Source organism: Pristis pectinata, chromosome 4, assembly GCF_009764475.1.
Source record: "Pristis pectinata isolate sPriPec2 chromosome 4, sPriPec2.1.pri, whole genome shotgun sequence".
Lineage (NCBI taxonomy): Eukaryota > Metazoa > Chordata > Chondrichthyes > Rhinopristiformes > Pristidae > Pristis > Pristis pectinata.
In genome coordinates this window covers 32885016-32901305 of record NC_067408.1, presented here as the reverse complement: position 1 = coordinate 32901305, position 16290 = coordinate 32885016, and the positions used below count along the sequence as shown (strand labels likewise).

At 38.9% G+C, this 16290-nt stretch overlaps 1 long non-coding RNA gene across 4 annotated transcripts in view; it reads left to right on the top strand.

Moving 5' to 3' along the window:
• LOC127569956 (uncharacterized) overlaps nucleotides 1-16290 on the top strand; it is a 136123-nt gene that overhangs the window by 54798 nt on the left and 65035 nt on the right. For all 4 annotated transcript variants that reach the window (XR_007956273.1, XR_007956274.1, XR_007956271.1 and 1 more), the window contains 2 exons: nucleotides 10748-10922; nucleotides 13325-13421. This is a non-coding gene — a long non-coding RNA (uncharacterized LOC127569956). The remainder of the gene's footprint in view (nucleotides 1-10747; nucleotides 10923-13324; nucleotides 13422-16290) is intronic.

Sequence of the window (16290 nt, the reverse complement as noted above, 5' to 3'; positions counted from 1 at the left end):
AATCACATCAACTATTTCTGATTCACGTGCTCCCTAAATTCTTCCATTAAATATTATATTATGAATATTTAATTATAAATATTATTTTTAAATAACATATAGCAAAATTTTGATATAGAATAGTTTCCAGTGCTTCATTTAAAATCTCTCTTATTTATTGCCTCTTCTCAGTCCTCAACTGTTCCCAAAATATATTTTTTTAAAAATCCAAAAATATTTATTCATCTCTAATCCCATAGTTGATTTATCTTAATGTACATGTATTATCTTGATAATTCAAACAATTTGTTTTCTCTCTCTTTCAAACTACACAAACTATTTCAGGATATACTGTTGTTAAGTAACTGTGCAGTTTCAAGGCCTATTCTTCAGTACAAGTTTACCAGGGGTAGCCCTGCTCTCCTTGCTGGGAGAGTGTGAGGCTTTACTGTGGGTTGCAAGGGAGGGAAGTCCCAGACTTCCCCACATGATAATCTCAGGTCCTTTCCCTATTGTGAATAGATTCTTGGTTTGCCACTGAACAGCAGCCCTCAAGTTTTTCAGTTCTTCTAACACAGGTTTTGTTCTGTCCAAATATAGTATGTGGTATACTATTAACATCACTCCTGTCTTCTCTCCCTTACTTTTATACTGTTAGTCCCATTATTCTTTCTGGACTTCAGGATCACATCTTGGGTCCGACCTGTCTTTTTATCATTGATCTGTTAACTTTAAGTGCTTTTCACAAAACATTGTCATTAATGATTCTTCATGCCCATTTTGTGAAACTCAGTCCTCACCTTGAACTCCCATTCAAGAACCCTGGTCTTTATGGTCATAGCCGTATTCTATAGCATGCATGCTTTTCTTACTCTGCAGGTCAATACAAATCTGTTTCACCTCAGAGAACTTTCAGGTACAGAACTCCCACTGGTAACTGCTGATCAGTTAACATCAAATTTGCAGGGGGTGGCATTTAAACTGCATTCACCCTAACAATGCCCTGAACAATTCCCCACATGTCCACTCTTTTGGTACATCATGCTGACTATGCAAATTGTGGAGCTAGTTCATCACTCACTATCCATTCTTAGGTGAAAGAGGAATGGATTTATTTAATCGATCTTCCACTTTGAGAAGGGAGAGAGAGTCCCATTCACCATACTAGTGTGGTTCATTCTCTTCCCCACCTCCCCCATCACAGTCTTTTCACCAATGAACAAGACATTCAAGCATCATTTCTTGACCAACTCAAAACTAGAAAGCATGTGATCAGTTACTTTTCACTTCCCATACCTCTGTTCAGGGATGTGTGATTTCATGCCTGAAGTATCCCTTTGTTCAGTTAAGGCTTTGGTTATCAAGGTGTTGGAAGTAAGAGTAGTTGTGGTACCTCCAATTTCCATACTCCACCAGAGGTCTTTCATGTCTCTTATCTCATGCTCTGCTAATTAACTGTCCCCATTGCCTGCATTTACTTGATACATCATTAATCCCTCATATATTGTTACTATATACTTTGTCTACATGCCCCATGTTTAGTCCTCGGGTTACCATGGAAACAGCCTTGGGAGCTACCATGAAATTATCCCTAAGGGGCACATTCTTATCCCATACTGCTCATAAACTAGGTCAGGCTTACTTGGTGGGGTAGAAAGACTTCTGATTTACACTATGCTTTATAGTATAATACATATGTTAATCCTACAAAATATTTTCCCTGTGTCTATGATTGTCTAACTTAACATTGAATTGATACCTGACTGTAACTGGCAGTGGAAATGGTGAGGTCCATGCTGCAAAGATCAATGGAACTTTATAGGCAGTTATTTTTAATTGGGATCAGCAATGTGCCATCACTTCACTGATTGCAATGCCACTAACCAATTCAGGATATGTCACCTCCAAGAACCATTCCTTAATACAAGCTTACCAGTGGCATCCCTGCTGACCTCATTGAGAGCATCATGTGGGTTACAGGGCTGGAAAGTCCCAGACTTCCCCCACCTTTGTGATGATCTCAGTTCCCCTACTGTGGTTAGGTTCTTAGTTTGTCACCACACAGCAGCCCTTATTTGCTGATCAGATGGACATAATGTGCTCATGGGGGAGAGAGTAAAGTACTCAGGCAGCTAGATAGGATGTTGATCAAATGGAATGCTCTAATGTGATGTTGAATTTATTTCTGCTATTTCCAGATTTCCATACAAGTGGAGATTTATACAGTAACTTTTCTGACATTTCTTGTTGATGGTGGAGGGGATTTAGGGAGTCAGAAGAAAAAACTGTCTGTAGAATTTCCATCCTTGCAGCCACACTATTGGGTGGTGGGCTTGTTAATTTTCTGGTCGATGGTAACCTCTAGGGTGTTAATCTTGAGGACAGAGAAGCAAACATTATGGTGCAGGAAATCAGAGATGGTAATCACACTGAATATTAAAGAGGGATGATTAGAAATTTTCTCATTGGACATGGTCATTATTTGGCACTTTTCTAACATGCCTTTTCATCCTAAATGTAGGTGTTATTCAGCATGTAGCCATGCACTGCTTCATGAATCCTACCTTCTACTAGTTTCCAACTATATTTAAAAAACCCAAGCTAAGAAGCATTTTCAGATATCCTGAAATAATGAAAGTCACGTTAGATCTATTTAATGTCCATCTTTGACCTGAAAGAAGAGTAAATCATGATTGCCATTTTACACAAAATGGAGGAAGTTAATGATTAGAGAATACAATCATTACAAAATATAAATCAAGTTGGATGGGGTGTAAAAGCTGTTGCTCATTTGAACAAAAAGTTGAATGGGAAAGAGATTAGAGCTTCCAGTGCACCTTCAAGTCGTAGAAAATGAGACAGAATGAATCAGCAAAAACAATGATTGTGAATGGTTACCTGTCGAGAAACCTGTGTGTGATGTCTAACATTTTGGAAATACCCAAAGAAAAGACAAATATTTCATCAGAACTTTCCAAAGCAATCCTTCATTCATAAAATTATTTGCATGTCATGACATGTACAGATGATTAACAATTAGTCAAAAGCTAGTACTGCCAGTTATGGTTCAGCTGGCGGTATTCTAATCCCCAAGTCAGAATAAAGTGCTGTAAAACAGAGAGTTGGAAAAAAAGAGGCCATTGGGGTTGAGAGACTGTGAGGTGCCACAGGGATCATTGCTGGGGCCTCAGTTGTTCATAATCTATATCCATGATTTGGATGAGAGAGCCAGGTGTAGAACTTCCAAGCTTGCTGATGGTAGAAGGCTGGGTTGTAGTTTTGGTTGTGAGGAGGATGCAGATAGGCTTCAAAGGGATCAAGACAAGTTAAGTGAATGGATGAAGACATGGCAGAAGAAATATAATGAGAAAAAATGTAAGATTATACACTAATATAGAATAAGAGAGTATTTTTTAAATAGGGTCAGATTTCAAGATGTTCGTGTTCAGAGTTACCTGGGTAAACTCAAAAAATGAATCGCTGAAAGTTAACATGCAAGTACAGCAAGCAATTAGAAAGGCAAACAGTGCATTAACCTTTATTCCAAGAGGATTTGAGTACCAGAGTAAAGATGTCTTATTGGGACTGTCTAGGGCATTGGTGAGACTGCATCTAGAACATGTACTGGTCTGGTCTCCCTATCTAGGAAAGCCTAGATTTGTGCTAGAAAGAGTTCAACAAAGATTCACAGATTAATTCCTGGGATGTGGCATGTTATCCTATGAGGAGATGTTAAGCAGACTGGGCATATACTCTCTAGAGTTTAGAAGATTGAGAAATGGGCTCATTGAAACATACAGAATTCTTGCAGGACTTAACAGGGGAGATACAAAGCTATTGTTTCCACTGTCTGGAGTGTCAGGATTCACAGTCTCAAAATAAGGGGTTGGCTATTCTGCATTTAGCTGAGAATAAATTTCTTCACCGATCTTGTGATTGGAATTCCCTACCTTGTGTAATAGCAACATTTAAAAGGCACTTGGACAGGTACATGGATAGGAAAGGTTTAGAGGGATATGAGCCAAATGTGGGCAAATGGGACTTGCTTAGATGGGCATCTTGGTTGGTGTGGAGCAGTTGGGTTGAAGGACCTGCTTCTGTGCTGTATGACTTTATGACTCTGGAGGGCTGTGGAGACTGAGCATATTCAAGACAGAGGTTGATAAATTTTTTTGTGGCTTAAGTGAATCAAGGGATATGGGGTTAGTGTAGGAAAATGGAGCTGAGGGATAAGTTCAATTATAATCTTATTGAATGACAGAGCAGGCATAAGGGACCGAGTGGCCACTTCTGCTCCTACTTCTTATGTTCTTATTTGTGTATCCACATATATGTGTCTGCTAAGTCTGTGCAGAAGAGTCTGGTCTCCAATATATTGGACATCATTGCCATTGGATCAAAACTTTGCTCTGTCAAGACCGTGTCATAAGTGTGTAACAGCCACTTCATGTTAAAAGAATCCACACCCTGCCGTTTTCCAGAGTAGTTCCTGCATTTTATTTGGTGAGGGAGCCTAGTTCCTTTCATTTTAACAAAACAGTCATGCAAAAGTTTTATATTCTTATAGGAAGTAGGTGAAAAGTTTTGGTGCCTCCATACATGTGGTTGTTTGATGTAAGCATTACAACCGGACAACTCACAGTTGGGAAACAGGAACCTTGTGATCACTCAGAAAATGATCACTATTACTGGAAGTTTTGTGGTTGGTGACAAAGAGCTGTGCGACAGGCTGATCCAAACTGCAGTAATTTCTGGGAAGTCTTTGATGATGATTAGAAAGTATGACTGTTGCAATAAGGTGGTGTGACACTGTTATTAATCCAATGAGAAACATACTGATCATATCTGACAAAAAACATTGCACCAGTCATTTGTAACCTTTTGAGCAAGTTGAATGAACTAACACTGATGAAGGAAGTGATTGTAATCTAGTTTTTTTTTCTGATTAAATTCAAAGAATTATCAATAGAAAGTTTACCATATTTTTGACATTGTTCTGGATATCCAGTTGTAAAGTGCCAGAATTTATCTTCATTATCTTATCTAACTCGGATTTCTTGCCACATTGTGAGATTCATAATCAAAGCCCTTGCCCAAATAAAGCTATAAAGAGATCATATTTTGTAACATTTACATTACTTGCTGCATGTTAAGATATGATAGAGATCATCCGGTGTAGAATGGACTACAGAAGTATTTTAAGTACACAGTGTGCCTGAGTAGAGAGACAAGACAGCTGAAACTATAGTGCGGCTTTGCTTCATGAACATGTGCCAAACTAAAACCTGTGAAGCAGTAATAATCATCTGCTTTCTTCAAATCAATCTGTTTTACCAACATACAACCTTAATGTATAGATTATGTCAATGCCTAAATGCAATTAACAACAATCTCTTCATTTACCATAAGTATAATGATATAAGTAATTCTTCTCACAATTTAAAAAGATGTAGCTTGATCAACTTGCTTTTAAAAATCAACTTTACATGAAATTCAATGCTATTTGTTTATTTAAATGACCTTTTTTATGTTATTCACACCAGGTAGTTTTTCCAGGGAACCAATCCTAAAAAAAGGAAAATCAGAGCATTTAAATCGATGCTGCTTCCTGTACAATTTCATCACTTTTGCCATCAACTTCCACCCTGTCCTCAAATTCACCTGGTATACCTCTGACACTTCTCTTCCTTTTTTGAATCTCTCTGTCTCCTCTCAGGAGACAGACTTGCCACTGACATTTTCTATAAACCAAATGACTCCCTCAGCTTCCTCAATCATACCTCTTCCCACCCTGCTTCCTGTAAAGATGCCATCCCCTTTTCTCAATTTTTCTATCTCCATCGCATCTTTTCTCAAGATGAGGCCTTCTGCTGTTGGACTTCTGAAATGGGCTCATTCTTCCAGAGACATGGTTTCCCCTCTGCCATAGTTGGAGCCCTCATACACATTTCCTCCATTTTTCGCACATCTACTCTCACTGCCCTCTCCCCAGACAGAACAGCAATAGTACCCTTGGTTCTCATCTTATACCCCACCAACCTCCACATCCAACATATATGGCCAATTCTTCAACTCTAACATGATCCCATCATCAGTCGCATCTTCCCTCTCATCCCCATTTCTGCTTTTCACAGGGGCCATTCTCTTTGTGATTTCCTGGTCTGCTCATCCCTCCCTACCCATCCCTCCCCCTCCCCAGGCACTTTCCCCTACAAGTGTAGGAAATGTAACACCCGAGAAACAAAGGACTGTAGATGCTGGAATCTGGATGAAAAACACGATGATGCTGGAGGAACTCAGCAGGCCAGGCAGCATCCATGGAGAAAAGCAGGCAGTCAACGTTTCAGGTCAGGACCCTTCTTCAGGACTGAAGATAGGAAAAGGGGAAGCCCAGTATATAGGAGGGAAAAGCAGAGCAGTGATAGGTGGACAAAAGAGGGGAGGCAGGGTGGACACAGGGTGGTGATAGGTAGATGCAGGTAAGCCTGGAATCCATGTGGAACAAAATGGCGGTGTAGACACGGGGCGAGGAAGGTCACATGGCTGTGGAACCGAGTCTGAGTGAGCACATGGTCAAGGAGCCAGAGAGCAGAGTGTAACACCTGTCCCTTCACCTCCTCCCTCACCACCATCCAGAAACCAAAACAGCCTTCTTTAATGGGGCAGAGATTCACCTGCACCTCTTCCAACTAGGTCTACTGCATTTAGTGCTCACAGTGTGACCTCCTCTACATTGGTGAAACTAAGATTAGACTAGGTAACTGTTTTGCAGAGCACCTGCATTCTGTCCACAACAGCCATTTCAGGCTTCCAGTTACATGTCATTTTAACTCTCCTTCCCAGTCCCACACCGATCTGTTTGTCCTTGGCCTTCCCCATTGCTATGGAGAGGCCAAATGCAAACTGGAAGAAGAACATCTCCTATTCCGCTTGAATAACTTACAACTCAGTGGTATGAAGATTGAATTTTCCAATTTCAGGTAACCCGCACCCCCAGTGTTCTTCTCTCACACACACTCACCTGTCTACCTACTGCCTGTGTTCACCTCTGCCTCCCCTTCCCCACCTGGTTCCAGCTGCCCATCATCCCCTCCCCATCTGGTTCCACCCATCACCTACCAGCCTCTATACCATCCCTCCATTATACTACTATATACCAGCAATCTTTTCTTGTCTTTCTCTGTTCTAATGCAGGATCTTGACCTGAAACATTGACTTTCGTCTTTTGCCTCCACAGTTGCTGCTTGACCCGCTGAGTTCTTCCAGCATTCTGTGTTTTTGTTCCTGAGGACTTAGCTATTTATCAATCATCAGCTTTTCCCAGCAATCAATAATTTTATCACATAAGTTCACAATATTTGCATGCTATGCCAGCGTCTAATCCTAATCTTAACATGGATTTTATGGATTTTTGGTAACTTTCTTTTTTTGAGATAAACAAGTAACATTTGAAATTTTGGTTTAATAAATTATCTTAAGCAAATTTGTCTGTAATTTACTGTTATTTTTGACAAACTTTATGAAAGGTGTTCTGATCACCTATCATTCCTTCTGATGTACTTTATCTCTCGTATTTCCATTATTCTTCCTTAAAATTGCATTGAATGATTGAGAAATCATTGGTGTTTGTGGAAAAATAACTGCTTAATTTACAGTTGCTGATGTTAAAGGTAATGGTTTTTGAAGTAAACTGACTACTAAAACTTTGCTGAGTAATTGTGAAATGAAACTGCTGATGAATGATTACACATGGTAGGGTTTGTCCAGTCTCCTAAGCAAATAGGAGAAGTGTTTGTTCTGCTTGCAATCATCAACTGCATTATGATATTAGATTATTCTACTTTTGCTGTTGTGTTTAATTTGTAACTACCTGGATAGAAATCTAGCAGAACAATTATTGTTCCACTGATTTTTAAGGAGTTATATTCCATTCCAGATGACGTTTAACCATCTAATGAATACGAAAATCTATCATGATATATTCTGTTTTTGTTAATATGTAGCTTTTTTCAGCCATTTTTCTCCCTCTTTTTGAAGTGTTTATTTCTTGCTGGGACATTGTTTCAAAGTAAGCTGTAGTTGCAAGTCACAGTTCTGTTTACTTGTGTGGGCAGTTGCTGTCCACAAATTCCTGCCAGTGAGATATAATATGATTTACTTTGAGAACTTTCTGCAACAGCACTGCATATAAGGATCATAACTTGTGGTCTCCATTTTATTAAAAATTTGGATAGCTAAAATAAGAAAAATATGCATGGAGATTGGAGAAAAGAGGGACTGGATATAAAGAAATAAACAGGTTTGAGAGACTTAGTGAAATTTAGTCAGTAAATTTTAGGGATTAGAGATAAAATGCATTTAACAAAGCAGAAGTGGGAAGGTAAATAGTGAGAAACATACAATAAAATAATTTGGATAGTTTAAACAGTAAGAAACACATTGTTGAAAAAGCGAGGGCTGATTGAACAACAAGAAGTCAAGTTTATTGTCGTGCACAAGTATGGTGAGTTACAGGTACAATGAAAAACTTGCAGCAGCATCACAGACAAGTAAATACAGACAACACAAAGAGTATAAATTATACATAAATTATACAAGCCAATGAAGAGAGAGAGAGAGAGAAAGTGTGCAAAAACAAGACCTTGGTACAAAAAAAGACACAATCGAACATGGTGGTGCAAGGGGTGGTCCATAGTGTTCCGTTGCTTAGGTAGGGTTAGGGTTGTGCAGGTAGGTTCAAGAAACAAGAGTCCTGGGTGAATGAGCAGGGAGAGGCATAGAATGTGGGGAGAATAAGAAGAAAAGATAGAAAGGAAGAGGACAGAATGAACAGTTTAAAAAAAAGACTGAAGAGAATGACATTAAAGTACACATATTTTGAACAGAATGAGAGTTGACTGTATGAAATAGAATGGGGAAAATGAGCAGCAGGTAAGACCAAGTATAAGTGGCAAAAGTGAATGATCATAGGTTGAAGCTTAGAAAATGGGATGGTTAATTCTAACTTCTGGTGAAGGCATGAAGATCCAATGTCATCAATATCAGACCATTGCCAATGACTTTCCTCAATATAATATGGCACTATGCTCGTCCAAACTTTTGATATTGGGCATGGACTTTCTTTAGATTGCACTTAGGCAGAAATTACATCAGTTTCACTGAAAATCTTACAGAGAGGAACTTGCATCAAATTTTCTTGCAGAGTTCAATTTCTATCGGTGAAGCCGAAAATGGGTTGTGCTCACAAGAAGGCTACTATCATCTGGCATTCCAGCTCACTCTCAGAGGTGCTTATCCCTGCAGTTTTTCTTCCTATTCTGTTATTGTACACAATAGTGGTATTCCATTGGGAGAGGCCATTCAAGCTACTTTGAACATCTGGAGCTTTAGGATTATGAAAGATTCTGGATGCATTGAGACTTCATCTTTGGTTAATTGCAGTGAGGGGTGTCATATTTGGGGCATGAATTTATTGCAGCACATTACTGACCTTTTGTGTGAGGCAGGGTTATGTAAATAAGCAGCAGAGAACCTCTGTGGACGTATCTCAGGACTGACTGAAAAGAAAATTGCTCATTTCAAAATATCATCATAATAAATCTCTTGTGGAAGTTGTGGCATGGTTGCAAAGGGAAAGGGCGGGTGTGGGTTGGGTGGTTGGGGTCAGTAGTGAAGGTCTGAGGTGGATCGAAAGTAACACATCACCACTCTCATGCTATTATTAACATTGTAAAATTCCAGGGAGTTCTGGGGTAGTTTGGATATCAAAGGCAAGGCTCATTTCACCTTCTACAGTAAATAGAAATATTATTTGTTATGTAATACTGTCTTTTCCAGACAGTTGACTGCTGCTTAAGTTGCTAGAGTCAGTTCATTTAGAATGTTATGGGTGAGTCATGCACTAATGCTACAATTCAACATGGAGTGAAATTCCAGGCTTTTTTTAAGCTTCTCCACTCTGCTTTTTACCTATTTTAATATGTGTAAATCAGTTCTCATGCTGGATTAATAACACATAGTGCCGTCAAGTCTGCATGTGATACATTTCTGTTAAGCATGCAAGCCTGTACTGTGGTGTAGAGTAACTTTGATTGATAGGGATGAGGATTTGACTGCAGCTGATGTAACACATCCTCTCAATTACACTGCCCCAGTTTCTCAGAGTGAGTCATTCACAGTGCAAATCACCTGACTGTCATTTGATCAGACCATATAAAATGCAACCTATTATTACCTGCAGTAAAAGAGGATCATATGATCATCATTCCAGTAGCTTGCAGGACTGTTTTGATTATCTGTCAGGGAGAAGCGCTGTCTAGTCTTACTACCTGTATTTTACATTCACATCAGATATAACCTTAATTATTTATGAACCATGATAATAATTTTCTTAAAAATACATTGAGACCAGAAGCTGAGATCCAGGAGTTCTCCATGTTATATAATTTTTGAACATCCTATTTTTTACTGGGAACAGCTTATTTGTAATTCACAAATGCAGCTGACCTCACATTCATTTTATAATACCTGTGCAAAAAAGTGGTAATGTTTTCTAATATACTGCTCTGTGGCTGGTTATGACAGTGTTACTACTGCATACACTAGCTGGTTCCTCCCTCGTTGAAGTTTGATTTTGTTTTTTGCCCAACAGAGAGCTCTGGGTACATAGGATTACGTGCAGATCTAATTTCCAACAGATGAAAAACCTGCATTAATATTCTGATCATTAAATGGTGAGGAATTTGGACAGATGTTGTTGTTTTCACAGGATATGGATGTCATTGTCAAATCCAGCATCTATTGTCCATCCATAATTGCCCTGAACTGGATGGAAACATTGAACAGTACAGCACAGGAAAGGCCCTTCGCCCCATGGTGTCTGCGCCGAGAAGTTAAAGGTCAACCACATTGCTGACTATGGAATTATACATCGTGTAGACCGGGTAAGGGCAAAAGATTTCCTTCCTTGAAAAACACTGATGAATCAAATAGCTTTTTTTGCAACTGTTGCGTAGTTTCATGACCACCGTTACTGATACAGACTGTGAAATTCTGCATTTTATTTTATTGCTGGAATTCAAATTTCCCAACTGGCATTATGGAATTTGAACTCACCAGACTAGGTCTCTAGAAACTAGTTCAGTAACGTTGCGATTATGCCACAATAGATCGCAATGCTGCTGTATGATATGTGAAAGAGCTGGCCACGACATGCTAAAATAATGGTCTCACTGTACAACCTCTCTGAAGGAAGCCTGCAGTAATCAGCTGATTGGCTGTCATGATTTGTAGTGGTTTGCTGTGTACTCCACAGTCCTCAACACCACCAATAATGCAAGCAGCGGAGGAACAGAAAGACAGGAGGGAGGAAGGATAAAGAACTGGCATTTCATTTTTCTCTAATTCAATATCTCATTCCTAACCAGACAAATTGTGTAAGTTTAAAGTCTATTTGCAATTCTCTTTTCCAAATTAAAAGCAGGCTGAAAGTATTTTCCTACTTTGGTAAGTTCTAAGTTTTGATTTTATTATCAGCAAAGCAACTGGTCAAGTTCCTTGTGCATTAGACAGTCCTGGTTCCCATAAGACCATTATAATGAAAAGCAATCAAATGTGAAGAGTTCTGTATTACCAATTTAAAAATAATATTTTTAATTACTAATCTCTTGAAGAATGTGAATGAAAAGAGATTAAAGTTAATCTAATCCCATTCACCACCAAATTACTCCTTAAATTTTCTTGATCTGACAAGGGACATGACACTTCATTAACATGTCATGAAAATTAATAACAATGTTAGTAAAACGTAACATAGTTTTACACTTGAAATTGTGGATATGTGTATTAGGAATAAATGGAAGGTGATTTGCATACTTGAGTGTTTAATGCATGTTCAGTTGTGAGTTACTTTGTATTCAGGAGCATGCAGAATGAGGGGCCAGCAGTTCACAGCACTCCTCTGCCCTTTCCCTCCCCTATAATTAAATGGTGAGAGATTGAATGGTGTTGGCTATTAGACAGACTTTGGTGTCCTTGTACACAAATTACTAAAAGTTAATATACAGTTAAAGCAAACAGTCAGGAAGGCAAACTGTATGTTGATTTTTCTTCAAGAGGATTTGAGTACAAGAGTGAAGACATCTTGCTGGAATTATCTTAGGCCCTTGTGAAGTTATACCTGGAATACTGCCCATAAGTCTGGTCTCCCTTTCTGATGGAAAAATATACTAACATTGGAGGATGTGCAGTGAGAGATATTAAGGGAATCAAGGGATTAGGGTTGGAGCAGGTCTGACTGGCCTGTCTCTGCTTCTATTTTTTTTACCCTTTATGTGCAGTGTATGATATGTACATGTTTAACAAGCCCATCCAATAACATTTAAATTCCTGCGTAGACCCCATTTGAATTCGACTAATAAGAATGAACTGCTCTTTTTGGCATTCACTTCCAATTGTACTTAATGATTTAATATTGTATTACATCATTTATTTATTTCTGTGCAGTATATTTTTGATAGGAACAAGCAGTTGCATTTTGGAAAGTTTCACCACTGTGTGGATCATGAACAAGTTCAGCATCTTTACTGGAAATCAAGATGATGGTAATCTGAAATAAAAACAAAAACTGCTAGAAACACCTGGCATGTCGGGCAGCATTCTTGGAAAGAGAAACAGAATTAGCGTTTCAGTCCTCATTGAGGGGTCAGTGCTGAAAAGGGTGAACAGCTTCAAGTTCCTGGGCATTAACATCTCAGAGGATCTATCTTGGGCCCAACACATTGATGCAATCACAAAGAAGACACTCCAGCAGCTCTACTTCATTAGGAGCTTGAAGATATTTGGTATGTCACCAAAGACTCTTGCAAATTTCTACAGATGTACGGTGGAAAGCATTCTGACTGGTTGCATCACAGTCTGGTATGGAGGCTCCAAAGCACAGGATCGAAAGAGTCTGCAGAGGGTTGTAGACTCAGCCAGCTCCTTCACGGGCACAACCCTCCCCGCCATCAAGAACATCTTCAAGAGGCAGTGCCTCGAGAAGGCAGCATTCATCACTAAGGACCCTCACCATCTGGGATGTGCCCTCTTCTTGTTACTGTCATCACAAAGAGGTACAGGAGCCTGAAGACCCACATTCAACATTTCAGGAACAGCTTCTTCCCCTCTGCCATCAGATTTCTGAACAGTCCATGAAGCCATGAACACTACCCTGTTATTCCTCTTTTGCACTGTATATTTATTTTGTAATTTATAGTAATTTTTATGTGTAGCACTGTACTGCTGCCACAAAACAACACATTTCACGACATAAGTCAGTGATAATAAACCTGATTCTGATTCTAAGGTTGAAGACCCTTTGTCAGAATTGGGAAAGAGAGAAAACAAAGTTGCAGAGAAGATGCGGGAAGACTGGATTGGATGAAGAGAATGATTCCGACAAGGTGAGGTCAAAGTTGCTGTGGGGATAATCTGTAAACAAAATAATTTGTTGGTGGGTTAATGGGGGTAGTTAGAGGGAGAAAGAGAATTTGCAAAGAAGTTCATAAAAGCTTTGAAATGAGGGCAATTAAAGAAGTTGCAAAATGCAGAGCTGTAGGACATGCCCAGCAGGTCAGGCTGTGCTAATGAAGAGAGAAGTGGTAAGCCAATATTTCTGGCCACTTATGAGGTAGACAGAGAAAGTGAGTTCCTGAAGTTATAAAAATCAGTATCAAGTCTGGAAGGCTGCAACAGTCCCAGATGGAAAATGAGGTTCTGTTGCTCAAGTTTACCTTGGGCCTCATTATAATAGTGGAGGTCAGAGTGGGAATGGGATGGAGGACTAAAGTGACGTGCAACAGGAAGCTCTGGGTTATCCCTGCAAACTGAACACAAGTGCTCCTCGAAGCAGTCACCAACTCTGTGTTTGGTTTCTGCGAGTTTGAGGAGAGCGCATTGCGAACACTGCGGTACACTAAACTTGAAGAAATGTAAGTGAATGACTAATGAAGTGAAAATGCAAAATAATCACTACCAATGACTCTCTCAGCTATTTTGACTATTCTTCCTGCTGCAATTATTCTGTTTCATTCTTCCAGTTCATCCATCTACATCATTTTTGCTTTCAAGACTCTCCACCCAGGTGTCTCTGGCATGTCGTTCGTCTTCGTGAACTGTGGCTTCTCCTCTACCATTGTTGATAGAGCCATTGACAGTATCTTGTCTTTTTCCTGTGCCTCTGTTCTTAGCCTTTCTCTTCCTAAATAGAACAAGGATAGAGTCCTGCTAATGCTCACTTTCCATCCCACTAGCCTTAGCATCCTTTGCAATTTCTGACACTTCCAATAAGATTGTACCAACAGACACATCTTTTGGTAGAATCACTGCTTCACCTGGAAGCACTGAGGGTGGGAAGCAGCAATTCACTTGCACTTCTTTCGATCTGTGTGTACTGGATTCAGTGTTCACGTTCTGGTCTCCTCTACAACACAGATCAGGTGACAGCTTTGCAGAGCACTTGCACTCCGTCTGCAAGAATGACTCTGAGCTTCTTGTTACCTGCCACTTTAAATCTCCATCCTATCCCCATTCTGACCTATCTGTCTGTAACTTCATCCACTGTCATAAGCTTGGACAACAGCACTTCATCTTATTTGTGGGCACATTCCAGTTTCCTCAACTCCATAATTTCAGGTAACTCTCTGCACATGAACAAAGTAAAATGTATTTTGATATCATCTAAACTATGGCACTGATTGTTTATTTGAAGTATAGCTGATGAAATCGAAGTGAAACTGGTTTGTAATAATCATTCATATAGATTTTAATATATAATAGAATCAAATTACTTTCTACTTTCCAAGAAAATCTCAAATAACACGATGTCAAAAGGTATACTTTATTAAAAATTTTACTTGGTCTACCATCCCAAGAAGGACTTGATTGTTTGCAGAACACCTAAAATTAAATTCAGTTGATGACATTAATGAACAACCAACCTTTTTTTTGGAAGTTGTACTTTTACTATGCCACCCTCAGTGTGCAGTAGAGAAATTCATTCCAAAATAGGACTGTTTGTTCTAATCTTGTCAAATTCATATTTTAATAACTAGGTTGAAGTGAGTTACTTCTATGTTAATAGAGTACTCAATAGAAGAAATAGTACTTCAACAAAAACTCCAATTACGATAACTATGCAGGAGAAATGGGGAGAAAAAAGTTCATCACTTTTTTTATGTAGGTGTAGACGCCAGCCCAATATGGCAAGCTTGTTTCCACAGGTAGCAAATTACTTCCTGATTAGTTTTTCTGTTTTCTTTTCATCTCTGGAGTCAATGCTGACCAGGACACTTGAAGAATTTAGGGTTTGTCTTCAAATGGTGCAATTTACTGGTTTACGTTCCCAGAAGAGACTGTTGGGACTTGGGTTAATATTTCCTTTGCAGTTCCGTACCTTCAATTTCAACAGTCTTTTTATGTTGCACTGAAATGTTGATGTTGATTATATTCCCAAATTATTTGATAGTTTGAACCCCAAACCATTTTACTCAGGACGTCAGAGTTTTATTTACTGAACCATGTTGATGGATAACTGGTTGCCAGGGATAGGCCATTTAGGAAAAATTAGTAGTTATAATGGAAAGATGATTGGAATTGTCTTCTGAAATAGTCTGGCCTAAAGTTTTCACTTCTGGTAGTCTAAAATTAAATCAAGTCAAAGTAGTGTGTGTAAGATTGATCTGTGCATTATTTTGAAAAAACATTAGCACTTTAAAATTATCAATTTAATCTTTTTGAAGGTAAAGCAGGCAGATGAATGTCACATGAACTTTGTAAACATACAAATACTAATAGGTACAGCAATAATTTCTGGACTCATGTCAGCTTGTGAATGTGGACTGATGATTTAGCAATTAGATTAAAAACTTTTAAAAATTGATTTATACAGCACGGTAACAGGCCCTTCTGGCCCAATGAGCACCCATTTAAACCCATATTAACCTACCCATATGTCTTTGGAATGTGGGAGGAAACCCGAGCAGTGGTCCAGAAGAGCCAACATTTTGGCCCCATTATATTTGAGGGTTTTATTGCAGAAATCATTTACTTTTAGAAGGCAAAATGAGAGAAAATAACAATTTGGAAATAAGTTATAGAATTACCTGAAGGCCCTTGAGTATTTGTTGTACTGCAATGTGAAATCAATGTTCCTTACAGAGTGTGTAAAGCTATGTGAATGGCTTTACAAGGATGGGCAAGTAGAGTCTGTAAAGGAAAGTTTAGTCTTGCTTCCTGCTCTGATCTAGAATCAGATCAAACCTTTGAAATGAA